The following is a 10,000-nucleotide window of genomic DNA, read 5'->3' on the forward strand; positions in this document are numbered from 1 at the left end:
TTGAAGCAGTACAAATCAGTAACCAGCGACACTTAGAATATTTTTGAAGCAGTACAAATCAGTAACCAGCGACACTTAGAATATTTTTGAAGCAGTACAAATCAGTAACCGCGACACTTAGAATATTTTTGAAGCAGTACAAATCAGTAACCAGACACTTAGAATATTTTTGAAGCAGTACAAATCAGTAGACACTTAGAATATTATTGAAGCAGTACAAATCAGTAACCACGACACTTAGAATATTTTTGAAGCAGTACAAATCAGTAACCGCGACACTTAGAATATTTTTGAAGCAGTACAAATCAGTAACCAGACACTTAGAATATTTTTGGAGCAGTACAAATCAGTAACCACGACACTTAGAATATTTTTGGAGCAGTACAAATCAGTAACCAGCGACACTTAGAATATTTTTGAAGCAGTACAAATCAGTAACCACGACACTTAGAATATTTTTGGAGCAGTACAAATCAGTAACCAGCGACACTTAGAATATTTTTGAAGCTGTACAAATCAGTAACCACGACACTTAGAATATTTTTGAAGCAGTACAAATCAGTAGACACTTAGAATATTTTTGAAGCAGTACAAATCAGTAACCACTGACACTTAGAATATTTTTGACGCAGTACAAATCAGTAACCAGCGACACTTAGAATATTTTGAAGCAGTACAAATCAGTAACCAGCGACACTTAGAATATTTTTGGAGCAGTACAAATCAGTAACCAGCGACACTTAGAATATTTTTGAAGCAGTACAAATCAGTAACCACTGACACTTAGAATATTTTTGAAGCAGTACAAATCAGTAACCAGCGACACTTAGAATATTTTTGAAGCAGTACAAATCAGTAACCAGACACTTAGAATATTTTTGAAGCAGTACAAATCAGTAACCAGCTGACACTTAGAATATTTTTGAAGCAGTACAAATCAGTAACCAGCGACACTTAGAATATTTTTGAAGCAGTACAAATCAGTAACCACGACACTTAGAATATTTTTGAAGCATTACAAATCAGTAACCAGCGACACTTAGAATATTTTTGGAGCAGTACAAATCAGTAACCAGCGACACTTAGAATATTTTTGAAGCAGTACAAATCAGTAACCAAGTGCATTTTAGAATTGGTTACTGATTTCTCCGTTGAAGTTGGGGCTGCGGTTGGCTTCAGTTAGTGGTCGGGGCTTAATTTTCGCCGAGGGGAGCGTGTCCGGTAGTGTCTCCGAGGAAGTGGTACCTATTGAAGGGGTGTTTCTGAATTTGGGCCCTTTTTGAGTGGCATTGCCGGATGGATTTTGTGTTGAAGGCTTCCAAATCAGGTAGCTCAGCCGGATTTGACCCGGCGGTTCTACCGACTGTCACGCCTTCGAGGGGGGACTGTTGTCTAAGTTCAGGCCGAATTTGGTGAATTTCCTAAGTCGGGAAGTGGTACAAACGGGTTTGGGAGTGAACCTAACTGCTCTTACCAACTTTGAGGCTTTGGGGCCGGGTAGCACAGTCGGATTTGACCCGGCGGTTCTGTAGAATGCCTGGCCTTCGAGGGGGGCCTGCCCTCTGAGTTCAGGCCGAATTTGGTGAATTTCCTATGTCGGAAAGTGGTACAAACGGGGATGGGAGTGAACCTGACAGCTCATACCGACTTTGGGGCTTCCAAGCCGGGTAGCTCAGCCGGATTTGATCCGGCGGTTCCGCCGACTGTCACCTTCGAGGGGGGACTGTTGTCTAAGTTCAGGCCGATTTGGTGATTTTCCTAAGTCGGGACGTGGTCCAAACGGGGTTGGGAGTGAACCTAACTGCTCATACCGACTTTGAGGCTCGGGGCCGGGTAGCACAGTCGTATTTGTCCCGGGGGTTCTGCAGAATGCCTGGCCTTCGAGGGGGGCCTGCCCTCTGAGTTCAGGCCGAATTTGGTGATTTCCTAAGTCGGGAAGTGGTCCAAATGGTGATGGGGTTGAATCTGACAGCTCATACCGACCTTGAGGCTTCCAAGCCGGCTGGCCCGGTCGGATTTGACCCGGCGGTTAGAATATTTTTCAGCAGTACAAATCAGTAACCAGCGACACTTAGAATATTTTTGAAGCAGTACAAATCAGTAACCAGCGACACTTAGAATATTTGTGAGTCAGTACAAATCAGTAACCAGCGACACTTAGAATATTTTTGAAGCAGTACAAATCAGTAACCAGCGACACTTAGAATATTTTTGAAGCAGTACAAATCAGTAACCAGCGACACTTAGAATATTTTTGAGCAGTACAAATCAGTAACCAGTGACACTTAGAATATTTTTGAAGCAGTACATATCAGTAACCAGCTACACTTAGAATATTTTTGAAGCAGTCGCCTTCGAGGGGGGACTGCCTCTGAGTTCATGCCGAATTTGGTGAATTTTTATGTCGGGAAGTGGTCCAAATGGTGATGGGGTTGAATCTGACAGCTCATACCGACCTTGAGGCTTCCAAGCCGGCTGGCCCGGCCGGATTTGACCCGACGGTTAGAAAATTTTTCAGTCAGTACAAATCAGTAACCAGCGACACTTAGAATATTTTTGAGTCAGTACAAATCAGTAACCAGCGACACTTAGAATATTTTTGGAGCAGTACAAATCAGTAACCAGCGACACTTAGAATATTTTTGAAGCAGTACAAATCAGTAACCGCTGACACTTAGAATATTTTTGAAGCAGTACAAATCAGTAACCAGCGACACTTAGAATATTTTTGAAGCAGTACAAATCAGTAACCACTGACACTTAGAATATTTTTGAAGCAGTACAAATCAGTAACCGCTGACACTTAGAATATTTTTGAAGCAGTACAAATCAGTAACCAGCGACACTTAGAATATTTTTGGAGCAGTACAAATCAGTAACCACTGACACTTAGAATATTTTTGAAGCAGTACAAATCAGTAACCAGCGCACTTAGAATATTTTTGAGCAGTACAAATCAGTAACCACTGACACTTAGAATATTTTTGGAGCAGTACAAATCAGTAACCTGACACTTAGAATATTTTTGAAGCAGTACAAATCAGTAACCAGCGACTCTTAGAATATTTTTGAAGCAGTACAAATCAGTAACCGCTGACACTTAGAATATTTTTGAAGCAGTACAAATCAGTAACCAGCGACACTTAGAATATTTTTGGAGCAGTACAAATCAGTAACACTGACACTTAGAATATTTTTGAAGCAGTACAAATCAGTAACCAGCGACACTTAGAATATTTTTGAAGCAGTACAAATCAGTAACCACTGACACTTAGAATATTTTTGGAGCAGTAAAATCAGTAACCAGCGACACTTAGAATATTTTTGAGCAGTACAAATCAGTAACCAGCGACACTTAGAATATTTTTGAAGCAGTAGAAGTCAGTAACCAAGTGCATTTTTGAATTGGTTACTGATTTCTCCGTTGAAGTTGGGGCTGCGGTGGGCTTCAGTTAGTGGTGGGGGCTTAATTTTCGCCGAGGGGAGCGTGTCCCGGTCGTGTCTCCGAGGAAGTGGTACCTTTTGAAGGGGGTGTTTCTGAATTTGGGCCCTTTTTGAGTGGCATTGCCGGATGGGTTTTGTCTTGAGGCTTCCAAATCGGGTAGCACAGCCGGATTTGACCCGGCGGTTCTACCGAATGTCACGCCTTCGAGGGGGGCTGTTGTATAAGTTCAGGCCGAATTTGGCGATTTTCCTAAGTCGGGAAGTGGTCCAAACTGGGATGGGACTGAACCTGACAGCTCATACCGACTGTGGGGCTTCGGGGCCGGGTAGCTCAGCCGTATTTGATCCGGCGGTTCTGCCGACTTCTACGGCTTCGAGGGGGGACTGTCCTCTGAGTTCAGGCCGAATTTGGTGAATTTCCTAAGTCGGGAAGTGGTCCAAACGGGGATGGGAGTGAACCTGACAGCTCATACCGACATTGGGGCTTCCAAGCCGGGTAGCTCAGTCGGATTTGATCCGGCGGTTCTGCGACTGCCACGCCTTCGAGGGGGGACTCTTGTCTAAGTTCAGGCCGAATTTGGTGAATTTCCTAAGTCGGGAAGTGGTCCAAACGGGGATGGGAGTGAACCTAACAGCTCATACCGACATTGAGGCTTCGGGGCCGGGTAGCACAGTCGGATTTGACCCGGCGATTCTGCCGAATTCCACGCCTTCGAGCGGGGCCTCTCCTCTGAGTTCAGGCCGAATTTGGTGAATTTCCTAAGTCGGGAAGTGGTCCAAACGGGGATGGGAGTGAACCTGACAGCTCATACCGACTTTGGGGCTTCCAAGCCGGGTAGCTCAACCGGATTTGATCCGGCGGTTCTGCCGACTGTCACGGCTTCGAGGGGGGACTGTTGTATAAGTTCAGGCCGAATTTGGTGAATTTCCCGAGTCGGGAAGTGGTCCAAACGGGGATGGGAGTGAACCTGACAGCTCTTACCGACTTTGAGGCTTCGGGGCCGGGTAGCTCAGTCGGATTTGACCCGGCGATTCTGCCGACTTCCACGCCTTCGAGCGGGGACTCTCCTCTAAGTTCAGGCCGAATTTGGTGAATTTCCTAAGTCGGGAAGTGGTTCAAACGGGGATGGGAGTGAACCTGACAGCTCATACCGACTTTGGGGCTTCCAAGCCGGGTAGCTCAACCGGATTTGATCCGGCGGTTCTAGCGACTGTCACGGCTTCGAGGGGGGACTGTTGTATAAGTTCAGGCCGAATTTGGTGAATTTCCCGAGTCGGGAAGTGGTCCAAACGGGGATGGGAGTGAACCTGACAGCTCTTACCGACTTTGGGGCTTCCAAGCCGGGTAGCTCAACCGGATTTGATCCGGCGGTTCTGCCGACTGTCACGCCTTCGAGGGGGGACTGTTGTATAAGTTCAGGCCGAATTTGGTGAATTTCCCGAGTCGGGAAGTGGTCCAAACGGGGATGGGAGTGAACCTGACAGCTCTTACCGACTTTGAGGCTTCGGGGCCGGGTAGCTCAGCCGGATTTGATCCGGCGGTTCTGCCGACTGTCACGCCTTCGAGGGGGGACTGTCCTCTGAGTTCAGGCCGAATTTGGTGAATTTCCCGAGTCGGGAAGTGGTCCAAACGGGGATGGGAGTGAACCTGACAGCTCATACCGACTTTGAGGCTTCCAAGCCGGGTAGCTCAGCCGGATTTGACCCGGCGATTCTGCCGACTTCCACGCCTTCGAGGGGGGACTGCCCTCTGAGTTCAGGCCGAATTTGGTGCATTTCCCGAGTCGGGAAGTGGTCTCTGTCACAACGGGGGCAAGTGTCTGAAGAGGTAAAGTGAGTAACCAGCACAGCTTAGGGAAGGGTTCCAAAGTTCTCAACAATGTGAATTCGGTTACCAGGAAAGCTTAGGAAAGTTGCCTGACTGTCCCAAACGAATGAACTGCAAAACTTAGGGAACATGCCCGAAGATGCTTAAAAGTGTGAAATCAGTAAGCAGGAAAGCATAGGAAAGTGCCTGAAAGTGCTAAATGAGTAACATGAAAAACGTAGAAAAATGCCCGAAAATGTTTAAAAGTGTGAACTCAGTAACCAGCAAAACTTAGTAAAACGTTGGAAAAGCAGAAATGAGTAACCAGAAAAACTTAGAAAAATGTTTGAAAATGAGAAATGAGTAACCAGAAAAACTTAGAAAAATGTTTGAAAATGAGAAATGAGTAACCAAGAAAACTTAGAAAAATGCCCAAAAAGAAGAAATCAGTAACCAGAAAAACTTAGAAAAATGTTTGAAAATGAGAAATGAGTAACCAGAAAAACTTAGAAAAATGTTTGAAAATGAGAAATGAGTAACCAAGAAAACTTAGAAAAATGCCCAAAAAGAAGAAATCAGTAACCAGAAAAACTTAGAAAAATGTTTGAAAATGAGAAATGAGTAACCAGAAAAACTTAGAAAAATGTTTGAAAATGAGAAATGAGTAACCAAGAAAACTTAGAAAAATGCCCAAAAAGAAGAAATCAGTAACCAGAAAAACTTAGAAAAATGTTTGAAAATGAGAAATGAGTAACCAGAAAACTTAGAAAAATGTTTGAAAATGAGAAATGAGTAACCAAGAAAACTTAGAAAAATGCCCAAAAAGAAGAAATCAGTAACCAGAAAAACTTAGAAAAATGTTTGAAAATGAGAAATGAGTAACCAAGAAAAATTAGAAAAATGCCCAAAAAGAAGAAATCAGTAACCAGAAAAACTTAGAAAAATGTTTGAAAATGAGAAATGAGTAACCAGAAAAACTTAGAAAAATGTTTGAAAATGAGAAATGAGTAACCAAGAAAACTTAGAAAAATGCCCAAAAAGAAGAAATCAGTAACCAGAAAAACTTAGAAAAATGTTTGAAAATGAGAAATGAGTAACCAAGAAAACTTAGAAAAATGCCCGAAAAGAAGAAATCAGTAACCAGAAAAACTTAGAAAAATTTTCGGCCAAGTGTGAAAAATATTCTAAGTGTCAGCGGAGGAAAATGCCGAAGCATCGGGAAAGATTCAAAAACTCATGCCGAACATGAGTTCCGAAGTGCCGGAGGAACTGGGCGAATTGAGCCCGGCGGTTGGCCAGATGTCGTTTTGAGTCTGCAGCCCGAAAACTTTAACTTTGTCTGCCGCGGAAGTCTGGACCGGGAAAAATCCAAACGGTTTTGCCGGGTTCGAGTTCCAGAGCGAAGCAGTCGAATTTGAAATTCAGACCCATTCAGTGCCACTTGACATTGTGACACAGTGAGGTTGGCGGGGTACCCGGAGATTTCTGGGAACACGATTTTTAGAACAAAATGGCGGCGCGGGACCACTTTGAAAGGCATCCGAAAAACGGTTCCGCGGGCAGAGCACTTGAATGACAGGCCTGTGTGCATGCCCAAGAGCTCTCGGAAGTCTAATTTTTGACACTTTGTCAAATTTTCGACAGACTTACCCAACTCTTGCTGCCTGTTCTAAGAATCAGTCAGAGGCCTGTGCGGCGGTCTCTTGACACTTTGGAGGGCGGGCAAACCCCACGTTGACTCCGGCCGTCCCTCCAAAAGGCACTTGCTATTGGGGGAAAGGATTGCAAGTAGCCTGGTTCCCGTGGGAGCGGCCAGGAAGGGTGCAGGCTGGCCCTTGCCTGAGCATTCCCAAAACCCTCTTCCGCTGAGAGCAGACCTCGCACGCCGCACTACCGGCTCTGGGAGTGGTTGGCCGCTATTGTACATAGTCCGGTCCTTCCTCTGCCACCCGGCAAGTGCGATGGCTCTGCCGCCCTGCGGTGCTCGTCACCCAGGTTTGGGGAACACGATACTTAGAACATGTTGGCGGCTCGGGACCTGCAGGCGAAAGGGGCCCCGTGGTGCTGAGCACATCGACCTCGGGTCTCAGTGCAAGCCGGAGAGTTCGCGGAAGTCTTAAAAGATTTTGACATCTGCTCAATTCTTTGACAGGCTTGCCTGACTCTTTCCGTCCGTTCTAAGAATCAGTCGGAGGCCGGGGCGGGGACGGTCTCTTGACACACGGAGGGTTGGCTTCCCTCCTCAGGTGTTTGTGTCGAAAATGAAGGCGAGAGATGCAAGCGTCCTGGTTCCCCTGGGTGCTGCCAGCAAGGGTGCAGGCTGACCCTTGCCTGAGCACTCCCAAAAGCCTCTTAAGCTGAGAGCAGGCGCCGCACTACCGGCTCTGGGAGTCGTTGGCCGCTATTGTACATAGTCCGGTCCTTCCTCTGCCACCCGGCAAGTGCGATGGCTCTGCCTCCCTGCGGTGCTCGTCACCCAGGTTTGGGGAACACGATACTTAGAACATGTTGGCGGCTCGGGACCTGCAGGCGAAGGGGGCCCCGTGGTGCTGAGCACATCGACCTCGCGTCTCAGTGCAAGCCGGAGAGTTCGCGGAAGTCTTAACAGGCTTGCCTGACTCTTTCCGTCCGTTCTAAGAATCAGTCGGAGGCCGGGGCGGGGACGGTCTCTTGACACACGGAGGGTTGGCTTCCCTCCTCAGGCGTTTGTGTCGAAAATGAAGGCGAGAGATGCAAGCGTCCTGGTTCCCCTGGGTGCTGCCAGCAAGGGTGCAGGCTGACCCTTGCCTGAGCACTCCCAAAAGCCTCTTAGGCTGAGAGCAGGCGCCGCACTACCGGCTCTGGGAGTCGTTGGCCGCTATTGTACATAGTCCGGTCCTTCCTCTGCCACCCGGCAAGTGCGATGGCTCTGCCTCCCTGCGGTGCCCGTCACCCAGGTTTGGAGAACACGATACTTAGAACATGTTGGCGGCTCGGGACCTGCAGGCGAAAGGGGCCCCGTGGTGCTGAGCACATCGACCTCGCGTCTCAGTGCAAGCCGGAGAGTTCGCGGAAGTCTTTAACAGGCTTGCCTGACTCTTTCCGTCCGTTCTAAGAATCAGTCGGAGGCCGGGGCGGGGACGGTCTCTTGACACACGGAGGGTTGGCTTCCCTCCTCAGGCGTTTGTGTCGAAAATGAAGGCGAGAGATGCAAGCGTCCTGGTTCCCCTGGGTGCTGCCAGCAAGGGTGCAGGCTGACCCTTGCCTGAGCACTCCCAGAAGCCTCTTAGGCTGAGAGCAGACGCCGCACTACCGGCTCTGGGAGTCGTTGGCCGCTATTGTACATAGTCCGGTCCTTCCTCTGCCACCCGGCAAGTGCGATGGCTCTGCCTCCCTGCGGTGCCCGTCACCCAGGTTTGGAGAACACGATACTAAGAACATGTTGGCGGCTCGGGACCTGCAGGCGAAAGGGGCCCCGTGGTGCTTAGCACATCGACCTCGCGTCTCAGTGCAAGCCGGAGAGTTCGCGGAAGTCTAAAGCTTTTGACATTCGCTCAAAGCTTTGACAGGCTTGCCCGACTCTTTCCGTCCGTTCTAAGAATCAGTCAGAGGCTGGTGGGGAGGTCTCTTGACGCAAGGGGAGGGGTGGCGTCCCTCCTCAGGCGCTTGTGTCGAAAATGAAGGCGAGAGATGCAAGCGTCCTGGTTCCCCTGGGTGCTGCCAGCAAGGGTGCAGGCTGACCCTTGCCTGAGCACTCCCAGAAGCCTCTTAGGCTGAGAGCAGACGCCGCACAACCGGCTCTGGGAGTCGTTGGCCGCTATTGTACATAGTCCGGTCCTTCCTCTGCCACCCGGCAAGTGCGATGGCTCTGCCTCCCTGCGGTGCCCGTCACCCAGGATTGGAGAACACGATACTAAGAACATGTTGGCGGCTCGGGACCTGCAGGCGAAAGGGGCCCCGTGGTGCTTAGCACATCGACCTCGCGTCTCAGTGCAAGCCGGAGAGTTCGCGGAAGTCTAAAGCTTTTGACATTCGCTCAAAGCTTTGACAGGCTTGCCCGACTCTTTCCGTCCGTTCTAAGAATCAGTCAGAGGCCGGTGGGGAGGTCTCTTGACGCAAAGGGGAGGGGTGGCGTCCCTCCTCAGGCGCTTGTGTCGAAAAATGAAGGCGAGAGACGCGAGCGGCCTGGTTGCTTTGGGTGCTGCCAGGAAGGATGTGGTCTGACCCTTGCCTGAGCACATCCAAAAGCATGTGATGTTGAGAGCAGACCTCGAGCCCCGCACAACCGGCTCTGGGAGTCGTTGGCCGCTATTGTACATAGTCCGGTCCTTCCTCTGCCACCCGGCAAGTGCGATGGCTCTGTCGCCCTGTGGTGCCCGTCACCCAGGTTTGGGGAACACGATACTAAGAACATGTTGGCGGCTCGGGACCTGCAGGCGAAAGGGGCCCCGTGGTGCTGAGCACATCGACCTCGGGTCTCGGTGCAAGCCAGAGAGTTCGCGGAAGTCTAAAGCTTTTGACATACGCTCAAATCTTTGACAGGCTTGCCCGACTCTTTCCGTCCGTTCTAAGAATCAGTCAGAGGCCGGTGGGGAGGTCTCTTGACGCAAGGGGAGGGGTGGCGTCCCTCCTCAGGCGCTTGTGTCGAAAAATGAAGGCGAGAGACACGAGCGGCCTGGTTGCTTTGGGTGCTGCCAGGAAGGATGTGGTCTGACCCTTGCCTGAGCACTCACAGAAGCATGTGACGTTGAGAGCAGACCTCGAGCCCCG

Source organism: Hemiscyllium ocellatum (assembly GCF_020745735.1).
Source record: "Hemiscyllium ocellatum isolate sHemOce1 chromosome 15 unlocalized genomic scaffold, sHemOce1.pat.X.cur. SUPER_15_unloc_4, whole genome shotgun sequence".
In the NCBI taxonomy this organism is placed as follows: Eukaryota; Metazoa; Chordata; class Chondrichthyes; order Orectolobiformes; family Hemiscylliidae; genus Hemiscyllium; species Hemiscyllium ocellatum.